Here is a 16,648-nt window from a genome sequence, read left to right as displayed (position 1 = left end):
AAGTGACAAAAATATAGGATCAAATTGAACCCCACTCCTACTCACAAGCGCCAAAATGCACCCGAGCTTATTAGGTTTTTCAAGACGTGTTGATCTTCTCAATATTGTCATAGAAGTTAGATTTTTGACAATAAATGATTTCGTCTTCATTTCTCATGCTTTAAAAAAAGCAATCACTGTCCTCGCGGCGGCCTTGCGGCCTAGCGCGGCGGCTGCCAATGAACTGATTATTATTATTATTATTTTATTATTATTTATTATTATTATTATTATTATTAACTAAACAAAATTGTCTTGACAGTGAGCTTAAAAAATTACACCTGACCTCCATGGAAAGTATTTCTTACATCTTAGCTCCATTAAATGTTAACCTAATATTTAAAAAAAAAAATCTTCTCTTTTGCTCAGATGAACTATTTTTAATTTTTCTAAACCATATATTTGTCATATACTTCCTGTTTAGGATTATAAGCAATATTTTTTTGTTTAGAAAAAAAGAAAGAAAGAAAAGCTGATAATTTACCTCTTCAACGTTTGTAACAGAATGTTCTTTTTCTTTTTTGGATCAACTGCATGTATAGTCGCAGCCTTATAAAATGTATGTTCAGTTAAAATAACGTATTCCCAAAGTATAGTTTAATTTCAATTCCTTTTCACTCTCACTATTATCAAGTTTAGAGTTAGCTGTAAAGAACACGAGAGAGCTGGTTAGTGAAATAGATTGAACCAGACTGTCGTTTCGTATATCGCCATCACAACTGAACATTGCATATTCAAATTAAACAAAGTGGTTTATTATTTTGTTCTCAGCTGGATTGCTTAGATTAATTTTATTATCAAGTAGACGGTCGTTGTCGTATGCAAGGTTAACATGCTGTGCATCAAGACCATGCATGAGGTCTTTCTACATTCCATTTTCCTTTGCGAGATAAACAGCTTAAGGCCAAGCTGTATACTCTATAACCAAAATTGCACCCACCAACCATAAACAAAAATAAGGGGAAAGCTATGTTACCACATGTTATACCAGGTCTATCTTAAGTTACCAGCATAACCCGTCAGGAAAGCCTTGGAAATTATTTTTTCTTTAAAAATCGAACCGTGTGCAAAGATCGAAACTACAGAGAGGAGTCTTAAGACAAATAAGAACATTTGGGTCGTTGCTTAGCTCAGTAAAAATGTACACTATTGTTGATGTTTGCATGATAATAAGCTAATTATGTATATATTGCTCTTGCCTATTATATATATATATATATATATATATATATATATATATATATATATATATATATATATATATATATAATGTGTGTGTGTGAATGTTCTTAATTATGGGGAAAGCAGGTTTAGAACAGAAATGTAAAATCAACATAAATTTAAAACTGTTGGATTAAATGAATGAAAAACATAGAAAGATTTGTTTATTTTAATTAACTTGTAATAAAATTTAAGAAAAATGAAGACAAAGCAGATATGCATGATTTTGATTACTGTTGTAAGAGGAACATTTGTGAACTTTAACCTCTGTGAACCTGGTGTGTTCCATCCCAGTTCCAGCTGTAAACCTTATGAGAAATAAATGTGTTAAGCTTCATTTTCCTGTCCTTTAGTATAATATTGGTTGCAATGATGAGAAATTGCAAGGTGCATTTTTAAAATACCCCACTTTTCACAACCGTATAGCGAGGAGAGGGGGTACTTTGGTCCTAATGACTACTGCTTCATGGAAGAAATGAATGATATTTATTCAAATGGGATCTTTACATCATTGAGACTATTTTTAGTTAAAGCGAAATCATACAAATAATAACACCATTTTAGTCCGTGTGTTCCGCTCCACAGTTATCACTTCTGGAATAAGAACAGGTATAATGTGAAGTTACATGCAATTGAAACAAACAGAATGGAGAAAATATTGACATACCTCTATGCTACTTTCATGTACTGTGATTAAAATGTCTTTGTATGTGGTATTGTAGCGTGCCGGGGTTCAGGGCAAAGTAGAATGAAATAGATGTACGTCTGAAACCTTTATGATTTACTAGATTTTTCCAGTGAGTTTTAGTACCAACAAGACGATGCTTATCTTGATTACACTAGCCGAGATAACAACAACTGAACAGACATTCAGCATAATATTATTTTACTTATTGGATTATAATCTGTTTTATTACACAAACTTTAGCATTCAAAATGTCAAATTGGGAAATTTGCAAACGTTTAGAATGACGTATTTAATTAAGGTATAGTAATCAAAGCATGTAAAAATGAAGAAATAAAATGATAGTGTTATATAGCATGTTCCTTTCATAAATGTTCAATCAATAATGATTCACATAATCATATATTTCAATAATCATGATTCCCAAAACAGTCTTGCACATGATAATGAGTTAGTGGTTACCAAAAATAGTTTGTTTCGCGTTCCGAATGGTACCTAATTGTTTTAAAGTCAAATCAGGGTACGGAACCTAACACAAGTTCGCCTTTTAGACTGAAATGATAGAATGGTATTACACGATCTGTAACCGGATGTGTGTGTGTGTGTGTGTGTGTGTGTCCCTCTGCGCAATGACCGCTAAATAAGCGACTCTTCTATCTGGCGATTTACTATCCAGTTTTAGTTATTATCCCAGGACTGATCAACTCTGAGGTCACGTATGTATTTTAAGAGCAACAAATTAGTTCCAAACATGTGGCCCCATTACTTTGTCAGTTTTGATGACTTACTGACGACAATTTAATATATCACTTGGAAGTAACTTTAAATTTAGCACAATTATTTTTTTAAGGTGTGTTAATATATGTCTTTGCCAAGAGTAAAATTGCCGACACTTATCTGAGCACTTCCGTTGTCAAATCTTCATTTTCGAAGGTGTTTAGTTTTGCACGTTTTATAACTCTTCAGTTTCAGATGTAACAAAAATGTTGTAGTTCGCTATCCCATAATGCCTAAATTGAAGTGATCGGTTTTGAAAAATACTGGAAATTGTAAAGTTTGTGTGTCTCGTTTGTTGGATTCGACACGGTGTCTTTTTGTAGCTACACAGTAAATCGTTTTGTCGTGCAGATTATTTCGTCATCCAAAATGACACAAAACTGCAAATTTATGGAAATTTGTGAATTCAGAATGAGAAATGTATAATGTTTTTGTAGACTCAAGACTTAAAGAGACATCCTTCTATGACCGACTCACAGAACGTTAAAGTCTTTTGCAGTATTAGCACACCCTCCTGTGTCTTTGTATTCCCCTACTGATTTTAAAAACGAAAACCATCAAGGCTATAAAACATACACAAAACTTAGTCATTTTATTCATTGATTTATAATTTCTAATCTGATTGTCGCCAAGGAGTCTCTGACAATGTCAAATTATTGGCGTTTCAAAGCAAACGAATGCTCCCTATGTAAACAAGCAAACAGACTGCTCGTTGTCCATTTTTGGTTTCAAGAATAACCTGTTTCAGTAAAATCTGTGTAGTATGCATCCAGTATTTGGTGTCGAGTTTTAAAAAATTCTAAAACAAATTATGCAAAGAAATAAGAGGAACTTTTGTTTACATGCGTTCAAAGAGACGTAAATCCCAAATTTACGAAATTAATGAGATTTTCAAAGACGGTGAACTACATCAGATCTGTTACTAAAAAACATAGACCGGCCCAAGGAAATATGGCGACTGTGTTGCTAAAGAAACTTTCTTGTTTGATTCGAAGCGCCAACAAGTTGACAATTGGGACACTCCGGTCACAATCATTAGAATTTACAAATCAATGAATGAACTGACTAAGTTTTGTGCATTTTTTAAAAATCTTTTGATGCCTTCTGTTTGTGTAATCGGTAGGGTGGTACAAACAATCGGAATACAGTGCGAATACATTTTTTAAATAACAATTTGCAGGTAAAAACATCAATCAAATCCACCAAGGAAACAATCGTCAAAACAGATCGTTGTCTTATTGGACAAATACTATTGATAGCCAGCCACAGAAAAGGAGACATGGAAAAAGTACTACAGCATCTAGTGTAGCCTTTGCCTTGGTCCTTGGCAGTACTAATACCAGTACCCTGCTTCGTGAACTGAATACAACTCCTACTGTAGCCTTTGCCTTGGTCCTTGGCAGTACTAATACCAGTACCCTGCTTCGTGAACTGAATACAACTCCTACTGTAGCCTTTGCCTTATTCCTTGGCAATACTAATATTAGTACCCTGCTTCGTGAACTGAATACAACACCTAGTGTAGCCTTTGCCTTGGTCATTGGCAGTATTAATATCAGTACCCTGCTTCGTGGACTGAATACAACACCTAATGTAGCGTTTGCCTCCTTGGTAGTTCTAATACCAATACTCTGCTTCGTGAACTGAATACAACTCCTACTGTAGCCTTTGCCTTATTCCTTGGCAATACTAATATTAGTACCCTGCTTCGTGAACTGAATACAACACCTAGTGTAGCCTTTGCCTTTGTCCTTGGCAGTACTAATATCAGTACCCTGCTTCGTGGACTGAATACAACACCTAATGTAGCGTTTGCCTTGGTCCTTGGCAGTACTAATATCAGTACCCTGCTTCGTGGACTGAGTACAACACCTACTGTAGCCTTTGCCTTGGTCCTTGGTGGTTCTAATATCAGTATTCTGCTTCGTGGACTGAATACAACACCTACTGTAGCCATTTGTCTTGGTCCTTGGCAGTAATAATATCAGTACCCTGCTTAGTTGATTGAATACAACTTCTAGTATTAGTCTTTGCCTTGGTCCTTGGCTGTACTAATATTAGTAGACTGCTTCGTGGACTGAATACAACACCTACTGTAGTCTTTGCCTTGGTCTTTGGCAGTACTAATATTCTTACCCTGCTTCTTGGACTGGATCCAACACCTACTGTAGCCTTTGCCTTGGTCTTTGGCAGTACTAATATCAGTACCTTGCTTCGTCGAATGGATACTAAAATAAGTCTAAATGTAAATGGAACAACGGATGTGAATCTCCTGGATGGTCCACCATATTAGTTAATCTAGTAACTACTTCCGTTTTCAGCCAAGTTTTTGGCGTGTCGTATAAAGAAATTTCATCCTTATGTGAAAACGTTAACAGATCTTAGTAAATATTGTATATGTTAAATGCGTATCGTAGAATACCAAAATATTTGAATTTCCTATTTTCTGCCACGGCTGGCAACATGTTGAGAAGGTTTTGAAACCCTTGAAACTACGCATGAAGTAGCAGACACACGTCTGCGCCTACACAGCCAACATGCAGCAGACTCCTGTATTTAAGCCATGGCTCTGGTACCGTAGGATACATATAGGTCGATCCTGTGCGTAGCATTCACAAGCAAAATCAATTGTGACATTACGTGCAATATAGTAAAAAAGAACAAACTAATTGCTGCACTGGGAAATGATGTCTTTACTTCCTTTTTGACATTTACATGCAGTCACTTAATGCAATATGGTAAGCGCCTTTTCCAGATAGGGCAAACTAAAGAAATTAAAGAGATTAAAGCTCATCTGCCAGTGCCGAGTATTTCAAGACGCCTTTACAGCATCTGGAGAGTAATTAGACTTTTCTCATAGCCTCTTTGTAGTCTTCCTTGAGTTTACATGAAGACTGCACGCTGTTCGTACTCCACTTTCTCATATGAATGACCACCTCTACCAGTTGTGGCTTGCAATGAAAGGGACAGTGTAATCAAGACAGCTGTCTCCATGTGAAGATAATCTTCACCAAAATGCTCTGAGATCTGACTACCAAAATGCCATACACAGAAACATAGTCTGGTAGTAGGTCGATATGTTCCAGCACCCCATAATCAGCGGAAGAGGACGAAATTGATATTCAATGGATGACTGGCTCTTCTATACCTCAGGTCGCATTGAAATCCTACATGTCAACGCACTGTCCTATAGAACCTGTCTAATGAACTAAAGTCCACAGAGGAGTGAAGGCTTCAGGACTGCACCAACATGACAGGTGCCGATGAAAATGATTCACTGCAGGATATACTTGGTGACAAGGACAATGAAGCTGAAGGTAACATAAACGCGTCTCCACAAATAGAAAGTGGACTTTCAAATATAATGGTCTTCTGTTAGATATTTTAGTGAGTTCATATTAGTATAACTAAACAAACACGTGTTGTTTTGAAAAAGCCCATCATCAGATGCAAGAGCTCATAAATTTTATAAAATATTAGTTATAACATAGTATATTAATCAGTAACTGTTTGTGTTCATGTATTTTTCTTGCTTACACGCGGTTCTTTTACTCAATAAAAATTAACTTATGGTTCTAAGTTACAAGTGGCAAAAGTGTAGTGATTTGATTGCTCGCATAATGATACAATACATATAGTACTCATATACGCACGAATTGTCACCCTCAAAACATCCACCAAAGACCTTCTATGCTGTTTGATAGTGCATGTGTTTGTAAGCAAACTTATATTTGGAAACTACCATGGGTGCCCGCAGAGAGGGGGCAAGGGGGCACGTATACCGCTCTGGTTTCACTTCTAAACATGTTTTTGCCTACATAAGTAAAACTTTCATGTTGGACATTACATGTTTGCCCCCCCCCCCCATTAATTCTGTGGACGCCTCTGGAAACTACAGCTAATACGCTTTTAGACACTTATTCTTTCAGTTGGTAACGCTATTTGGCAACAATCATCCAAATTCTGAGTCGTGGCCTATGGACTACAGACACTACAGTAACACCGTGAAACCGGGAATAATAAACCACCGAAACTTTTAGTTAATTCAGGTAGGCATTTCATTACATAGGTTTTCCGTGGAATCTATGAAAATCATAGGAATCACATAAAATTTCTGCAAAACATGGTCCGGAACTTTATGAAATCACCTATCATTGCTTGTGTCTGCAATTGGTAGCGAAATATTATATCACATGCTTGTTGATTTAATATATTTCTAATGAGTATATTTTATCATCGCATTGTTTCAAAAATATACTTTCTTAAGTTACTCAAACAATAGAAACTTTATTTGCACTTCACATTAATACAAAATCAATTTAAAGTCAATATTTTAGATTCTCTTCTTAAATAAAAATTTTCATTAATTATTTTGTCATTCATCTTCTGATGAAATCTCATCGCAATTTATATAGGAAATTCTAATGTAGTACATTCAAGTATTCATAAATCCTGATTTCATCTACACAAAATCAATTTAAAGTCAATATTTTAGATTCTCTTCTTAAATAAAAATTTTCATTAATTATTTTGTCATTCATCTTCTGATGAAATCTCATCGTAATTTATATAGGAAATTCTAATGTAGTATTTTCAAGTATTCATAAATCCCGATTTCATCTATATATGATGGGGTCTTTTCCTCGTAAGTATGATGAAATTACTGTATTCCTGCAAATATTAGTGTGATAAAATATATATAATGTAAGCATAATATACTCAGTAATATCTTGTAAACTTTGAAATTCCAGATGAATTTTCATTTGATGACATCGTAGTCAGATGAGAACGAGATGTATATTACACAGCCAAGAACACGTCTTTGACTATGTGAATTGAGTTTGTTTGAGTAATTATTTGTGTTATTTGAAACTACAACAATGAAAACAACAACATACTATTGTTACGTATATTTGATTTAATTTATATTTGATTTAATTTAATTGTAAGTTTTCAAATCTTTTTATTTTAATTATATGTCAAAGTAGTGTCATTTTGTTTACTAGGAATTTGATATTTTCCAGAAAATTCAGTTTGACCTGCCTCTTTTCATAAACACATAATAATAGAAACACTGTTTCTATTTTTGGCTTAGTTTCCGACCTTGATTCAGAAATCACCGAGACAAGTAAACAACTTTCTTTTTTATATGTAAACAGCCTGTATTTCGCAATTCTGGGTTTTCCGAAATTGCGCAGTATTCAGGTTTTATACCGATGTCTATAGATATATTTCTCAGCTTGGGTTTTTACACTGGAAAGTGTTTGTTTGTAACCAGTTTGGAGTTATATTTTAATTTTTATTCAGATTATTTGAATTATAAAAGATTAATTCTTTTTCCTGGAAATTTTGAGTGCTCATTCAGAATTCTTGGACAAAGACATTTCTTCAAATTTTATTTGGAAATTCAAACACCGGAATATTATTGTTTGTGAATCAGCAAAGAATTGTAGACACATCTGTACTATAAAGGATATATGTCATCGCTTTAATTAACGATGATTTGAATTTGTGCCTGATACAGTGACAAGTGATGGATACCGACAACTTGCCCGACAAGCTTTCAGTGTGTCTGTGCCATAGATATTATTGGTGGCGGTCGATAGGTATCAAATAATTTTTAAGCATTTCGTGTGGTAATAAATTAATATATTGTAAGTCAAACCACATCCAAAAACAAGCCTTACCAAAACAACAATTATAATTAATATATTTTATAAATGAACAACAAAATCCTGACAGGAAATCAGAGTATATATACGTGGAGAGTTCTCTATTTACTCATTCATCCATTAGTACGACTGGGAATATCGGTATTGAACGTTCTTATTATTACAATACGGGGAGGGGTGTGTCTTCTAAAACGCTCGCCTCTACTGATCACAGTCATCACATCTCGGGCTCGGCCAATTATGTGAGAAAGATGCCAGTAGCTTCGCGTGGGCCGATGGTTATTGTCGTGGTGTTCCCCTAGTTTCTTGTTAAACCAGTTATACTGCCTGCGATATATATAGCTAATCTTGCGCTGAGAAATGGTGTTAAATCCACAACAATAACAATAACAATACATGGTTTGAATACGTTAGAATGTCCATAGTATATTAAATCGAATCTTCCTTGCATATCAATACTGTGATGTCACATCGCGCACGCGCTTTGCAAAATGATGCAACGTTTTCATGACTAAAGACAATATCGCGTGCGTAAAACGTACAGGTAAATTGCGAAAATTATCTTTGTTAGTTTCCTAAGCGGCCTCACTTAGGTATATAAACAAAGCGGAGAGTGTTATCATTCTCTTCTCATTAGTGACACCGACTAGCAGTTGGGTGAGCGAAGGTGTCCGTTAAAATTATGGGCAGGTACCGAATTATGTTCCATCTCTTTTTTTGTAATCCTAAAATTAAATAAGGCTAATGTGCAAAATACAGACAAGAATTTCAGAATAATATGAGCAATATAAGCTTCATTTTTAGTTATAATAGAAGTTGCATATGCATATATATATATATATATATATATATATTACATCTTAAAGTTTAGATTTCTTAAAGAAGAAGACGATCGCAGATTGTGCAAATTATTGTTATTCTACAATAATACTTTTTCTAATAGTTCTCGAGTTTAATTATCGGTGAATTTATTTTGAAATAGATGAATTAGATCAACAAGTCTTTGAGAACTGACGATGTTACATCGAAGGTCCAGTCATTGTTGATATACGATGTGACCATTGACATATATTTAGATTAATTATGAGTTTGAAATATTTATATTATGCCATGACGACTTCTGTTAAAATATTCATTACCTTTAGCGAAATAAAAATGAAATTAGAATTGCAGTGTGTGGTATTCGCTCAGCGTGAAGTGAGCTCTTATGGTAACACATTTGTGTTGTGGATATCTTAAAAAATTATTTGTAGTTTTTTATTTTTAATATTCACTTCCTGCGCGGTAATACTTTAGTACAGAATGTAAATTTCGGAACAGTGACATCAAGTAAGACTAAAATAGACTAGTTATCGCACGTCCTGGGCCACCTGCCCATTTGACCATGTTACCTTTTTATTTTTGTTAAACCCTAAGCAACCTACCCTCCTATCCTCAAAATTAAATGTATATAAACACTATGACACCGTCCTCCTTTCATTTTTAATATTTTTACATCAACCTTCTTGCCTGATTAAAAGAGTTATAAAAAAAACCACTAGGTACACTCGCCCTCCTCCCCAACAGATTTAGAAGAAGAAAAAATAATTGCCCACCAACCCTCACATTTAAAAAAATAACATTAGACCTCCAACTTTCAAAATTAATAATTTAAAAGCCACTGGACCAGCAACCACCACAGTTAACAATAAACCTCTGTACAACCAGTCTTCAAAATTAATGAAAAACCTAGGTTACCAACCCGCCGAAGGTACAAAAAGACACTATACCATCAACCCCCTTTTTTTAAAAAAATAAATTGTAGACCATCAACCTAAATATAGAAAACAATTAGGTACAATCCCATAACCTCACCACCAACACCAAGTTTCAAAATGTAAAAAGCAAACCCTAGATCACCAATCCTTAACTTGAAAAGAAAAATCCAACAATCAGCTCTCACATTAAAATTAAAAACTAAAGCAGACCACCAGCCATCCAAATCTAAATAGAAGCACTTAGCCACCAGCCCTCCAAATTTAAAACAACAAAAAAATACATAAAAAACAGACAATGAAAGGCCAAATTTAACAAAAACACAGCATAATGTCTTATCCAAAAGAAAACGGTTTTCTGTAGAAATTCTCGAGTTCCCGGTCTGTCTGAAAAACTTTTTTCCTGAGGCCAGACAGATGATTCTACATCTTCCAGTATTTAGGCCCAGATACAGTCAGTAATTCCATTCAAAACTATCCTATCAGTAAACTTTTCCGTCATATTGGTAACCTCATCTAAGTAGGTTTTTCTGTTATAAATAATCAGTACAAAGTTACCACAAGCAGATCCATACGGTATATCTCAACCTACAGTTTCTCGCATTTCTTGACCATGCGCGTACTGTCAGATGTCATGCTGTAACCGACGTGTACGTAATTATTAGTGTTTTTAGGATTTTTAACTGAAATTATTTTCTCTGGAAATACAAAAGTGCCCTGATAAAATTCTTGGATAAAGACATTCACTGGAATTCATAGTATATTCAAACCTGGAATTATATTACTGTGATTCAACAAAAGACCGTTGATACATCAGCACTACATAAGCTATAACAGACGTCATAGCCTTCAGTTTTGGATCTTTTCTGTACTTTTACTGGATTTTATTCAAGAGTTTAAATTCCTAGGACTTGTGTCTGTAATTCTTGGATTATTTTGGGATTTAATTCGCAATACCGGAAGTTATTGTCTCTCATTTTCACTTTGTATTCTAGGGAAATAAATTATTTTTTAAAATTTTACAAAACTTGTTGTCTTTCATTCTTTTCTGTTACTTATTTTAAGAGCCTAGGCTCCTAACAATATAAAGACTATTATTAAAAAACTAGGATGATATTATAAATAGTAACAATTATAATAATAATACCATAAGGAATTATATTAAAACACAAACGACACTGGTTATCTGTTGTAGAAAAATCATTAAAATAATTTTTTTAATTTTTTTTTTAAAACGGGTATCTAATGGATCAATATTATTCAAATTTCCTAAAAATGTGTACTTATCTCTCTTGTATTTTAGTATGTCAAACCGGAAATTACCTGTTAAAACTTTTCAGAGTATTAAAATTAGATACGAAGAAAGAAAATGTATAAAAATAACATTCTGGATGATGAATTCCGTTACTTCTTTGAGTACCAATTCTTCAGAAAGGATAGACTGAAACTGATTAAGAGATATATTAGAACCGACCGAATACATTGAAATACTAATATTTAATTACAAATATTAATACTAGTGAAAAATTTAAGCATATTTGTTACAAAATTATTAAAGAATTAGAAGCTGAATAGTGGACTGGACAGTTACCTATACTGATTTCACGTTAAAACGATCCCGATATCAAAGGAAATTACAGCGGACAAGATGTTATTACATATACAAAGTCATAAACCACGTAATTAAGTTAACCAGTTCAAATGTATACAATTTGATTATTTCAGTTCCATGTTTAAATAGAATAAAGTCATCGTAACCACTCAAAGCATTATACATCATTATTCGATAGTGGTGTTGGTAACTTCGTCTTACTGGTGGTAAATTCTTTAGTGTTAGGTCTTACTTGAAACTAATTAATTTACCACCAGCCAAGCGAAGTTATTTTTGTTATGAATAGTATCACCGAATATTTGATATAATTATATTTTTCGGTTACAAATCTAGAAACTGTAAGAATTAGGTACGTATCAGTTGTAGTCTTTTAAACAGATGAGTAATTGTACTCTAAGGTCAGGTAGTAACGATGCTGATTGAGATATACCGTTAGGACCTGCATGCGGTCGCTTCGTATTGATTATTTCTAATGGTATAGCCTACTCACACAAGCTTTTTGTCTGAAATTACTGACTCTACACAGGCTTAATTACTGGAGGATATTTGAGCATTTGCCTGACTCGAGGAATAAAGTTCTTCAGATGTAAATGAAGTCGTGAATTTTTAAGAAAAAGTTTATGACTTGGACGATATATTAGAGTTGGGTTTTAAATTCGGACGTTTGTGGATTGGTGTTGTTTTTTCTTAATTTCGAGAGTTGGTGGTATTTGTTTCTTTTTAAATTATACGGTTAGTGGTCTAAGGCGTTTTTTTTAGGGCAAGTGGTGTTTTTAAAATGTCGAGCGTTGGTGGCTTATGCATTTGTTATAAATTGAGGAGTAATTGTGTAAAGTGTCGAATTTTGAATTGTATTGAACCTTAAGGTTGAATGCATTGAGCATTAATATTTTATCACATTTAAGCCAGAAAAGTCTTTGTGAAGGGTCACTTCGATCTTTCTACTTTTATTCCCCCGTGTCAATGTTAAAACTTGAAAGGCTAGCATGTATGACTCAGAGAGAATGACCAGGGCATTGTAACGCTATCCTGAGAAAGTAATCATTTGAGCTACCGACCATAACCGCTTGATAGGAACCCATGTCAAATTATCATTTTTAAAGGAAAATTGATATGCACCGTAAGCTGTCTAAGATCTGACGAAAGAAATGATTATTTTGGGAAAAAATTAGGAACCGCTGATCACGATTGTGCAGTGTAAATTAAGGCGCACACTTTGAAAGTAATGTGAATTTAAAGTGACGACCTTGGTCGAAATTCTTTAGTCCTAAATTTTCTGGAAGAGGAGTAGTTCGGATCCGAGGAAGCCTGAAAAGAATAGTGCTTTCCTCGTTAAACAAGAAAAGGGGACCATGTTGCTGTCTTGTAAGAAAAGACAGGGTTTAGTGCTAGGACGCACAATTTCTGAAAGAGAACAACTTTAAGGTACGCAATTTTAATTTTCCACGAAGTTTGCTATTTTTGATTGTTTGTTTTATGCAAATGTGTTTGGTATGACTAGGATCCCCATTATGTATAGTTTATTCAATTTCATGGAAATTTGTTAATGCTAGAGTTGTTATGCAGTGTATCTCTTTAATTTTACAGTTACTAGTTCATTGATAGTATTGACGATTGCATGCTATCCAAGTTTTCATATGTGTAGGATTTCATAGGGTTATATGAAATAATTTTCGATGTCTGTTAGGACGATACTGGTTATCGTGAGTTTTTTATATCTGATTTTGTAATGTTTAAATAATCTTTTAAGTTAGGGATTGTGTGAGCTAGAATTTTGTGAATTTTAAACAATAGTTATTTAGCATGTGGTAGCATAGGTAAAGAGATACGGTAACGTTCGATATACCGCAAACGTGGTAATTATGGCCTGTCGCTGTGAAGCGAGGGTGATGTTCTATTGGATTAGTTCAGAATTTATGCATTGTGGATAGCTAATATGCTTCTGAGTAATGAGAATGAGTGAATTTTATGTACATGTAGAAAGTGGTACATACAGATATTTAGGGGTAATTTTGTCCTTTAAGGAACAGCTTTCTGAGGAGACACGGGACAGTCCGAAGACGAAATTCCGAGAAAAGAAGTGACAAGTTCAGAATAAAGGATTAGGAAATCCATGAAGGGGTGAAGAGTAGAGAATAGGAAGGCTCGAGGAAACAGGAAGACGTTGATACACGCTCAAGGGAGGAAGGTGATGCAATCAGTCGTGGACATTTCGCTCTTTTCACCACTCGTTATTATGTCGAAATAAATCCAAATTAGACACTGCTATTAAATTCTGCTGACATTTAGATGTAATTGGAATTGCCGCTATTAATTTGTTTTGATTAATTTTGTTATTTTTCTTGTCTAAGGGGGTTCGTATTGCATTATTTCTTTCCAATATTCTTGCTCAGTAATCTGTTGAAATTATATCTTCCCACTCCTGCCGGGCTGTAATATCGAGGGAGGTCATCCTCTAGATAACGCCAGCCAAATCCAATTAACCACTAAGTGGGCGACGTTACAATTGTCTAATGTTCTTTAATTTTTAAATTGCGAAGGTTGGTAACATCGTACATATTTTTTTAATTTGGTGGATAGGAGAAAGTGTGTCCCATGGCTTGTTGAAGATTGAATGTCTAATGTTCTTTCATTTTTAAATTGCGAAGGTTGGTTACATCGTATATTTTTTTTTTAAATTTGGTGGATAGGAGAGAGTGTGTCCCATGGCTTGTTTTCTAAATGATGAGGATTTGGTGGTCTTGTCCTTTTTAAGTATTTTGAGGGTTGTTGGTATTTTTGTGGTTGGAAGTCTTCAAAACTGGATGGTTGATGGACAGGTGTCTTAGATTTTAATTTGATGATCGATGGTCTACGTTTTTAAATTGCGGGATGGTTGTCTAGCCTTTATGTTTTCAATTGGTGGATAGGAGCGTGTGTGCCCAAGGGCCTAGGAGCCTTTATTTCGAATGACATATCGAGATCAAGATATGTTCAAGATATGCTTTAGAAAGTCACTCGTCAAGCATGTGCTTATGAACTGTAAAACAATACAAAGTATGACGCTACTCAAGGGATAATTACGGTTCGGTCCATAATTCCTCATGTACAAAATTAGCAGAAATGTTTGAATAATTAACACTTGAATTTCCCATTATTGAAATTATTCCCATGACCTTCCTATGCGATACATTTATCTTATTCCTGATGCCAGTCATTATATACGTGTGTCATATGGCTGTAATCTTACATCATTTTTCTTAAACCGATGAGTAACATGCCGATTTGTTACAGCGTTACAATTTTCCAATTTATGTAATTAAAGCATCAAACTAAGTTGTAATGTTGGTTAAAACAGTCCATTTTATTGAATAAAGTTCTTTTTCACTTCACCATTGTCCGTTTTTGAAGCTTGACAGTAACAAAGCATTACTTGCATTAAACGCAATCACTGTCAGTAGGCAAAAATTATCATTAAGTTATCATTTGGCCTAATAAACAAACTGTTTATTAATTACGGAATATTGATTTTCATATCAGAAGATAAACACTTTGTGCATGCTTTTTTTTCTTCTTCTTGTTTTGTTTTGCTTCGTTTTTTTAAAATTTGTTTTTGTTTTACTATTTGTATATGGAATTTTACGACTCTATGGTCATAAAACATGTAATAGAAAAGAGTGAAAACAAACAAGGTTTGTTAAATTAAACAAACAATTTATTTCCCTAGTACACAAACCGAAAATGTAAAATAAAAAGAAGTATCCGGATTAGAGTCAATGGTTCATTTCTAGAACAATCTAAGTTATAATTAGAAGGTCTGTTACTAAAATAATTCCTTAGAAAATGATCTAAATAATGTCATTGACTTAGAATAAGATAATGATCCTGATATTTAACCTACACTCACGGACGAAGATAAAGCATGTATTAGTTGCTTACAGACTAAAAAGAAATCAATGATTCTGGTCAGGCAGACAATGAACCTGATTTTGGATCAGGTCAGCTACAAAATACAATTTTACATAACCCATAAAGCATAATGAATACAAAACGTAACAAACAATGTAAATTAAATATACAGAGCAGGAATCAGCTAATAAAATATTCCTATTTCTGAAACGGGGCCATACTTTAAATGAAATTTTAGATTCCTCTCCTAAGATAAAAATAAGGTAAACATTCTCTTTAACAATCCTACGCAGCGCTTACATTTTTCCTAGAATTTAACTTGGCTGCAAGGGTGGAAAATGTAATAGCATAGAATGCATGAATCCATGCAAAGGTCACAAACCTTTTCGCCAAGGTAGCGATACCGTTTATTTCTGCCAAAATGTCCATAGTATAAAAGCGGAACAAAATTGGCACCGTATATACCGAGCAATTAGCAGTATTTTGCTTCATTGTTATTTCTCTGCGAGGTCTTAACAGTACTGAACCTAATTCAATAATTTTAATCACGTGTTGCTGGCTTCAACTTCATTCCTTTTCAAGAATTTAAAATGGAACTTAAAATGACTACAATTAATGTTTTCAAAAAGCAAAAATATCTATATTTAAAAATCACGCAACATTTCCAATCCTAGATGATTAAATAAATTCAGCAGAATTTAAATCATTATGTCTTTTATTTCTAGTTAATAGAACTTGAAATTAATGATTATGTGGAACTGTGACCTTGAACGTTTCAAATACTCAAATTAAGTAGACCTCCATCATATACCCAAACCAATAAGAGAAGATTTACTTTACCACCACGTCTTCTTATCTTTACTTTGCATAGATTAATTATCCACGTAATTTTTACAATCTGCCTTAAGGTCTCACTGGATAGTTTCGTATTTTGACACCCCCCTAATTTTTAAGGAAGAAGGCATGAACCTAATTATCACAAGCCTAGCATTTATAAATT

General features: G+C 34.0%; 1 long non-coding RNA gene across 1 annotated transcript; it reads left to right on the top strand.

Moving 5' to 3' along the window:
- The first annotated feature begins 9,016 nt into the window (after positions 1 to 9,016).
- On the top strand, positions 9,017 to 15,131 carry LOC149803058 (uncharacterized). Its single transcript, XR_016420129.1, has 2 exons — positions 9,017 to 9,084; positions 13,785 to 15,131. It is a non-coding gene; the product is annotated as an uncharacterized LOC149803058 (long non-coding RNA).
- Positions 15,132 to 16,648: the final 1,517 nt, after the last annotated feature.

The sequence above is a fragment of the Sinohyriopsis cumingii genome, chromosome 3 (assembly GCF_028554795.1).
Source record: "Sinohyriopsis cumingii isolate HCF-2022 chromosome 3, ASM2855479v2, whole genome shotgun sequence".
Classification (NCBI taxonomy): Eukaryota; Metazoa; Mollusca; class Bivalvia; order Unionida; family Unionidae; genus Sinohyriopsis; species Sinohyriopsis cumingii.
This window is presented reverse-complemented; position numbering and strand designations above follow the sequence as displayed.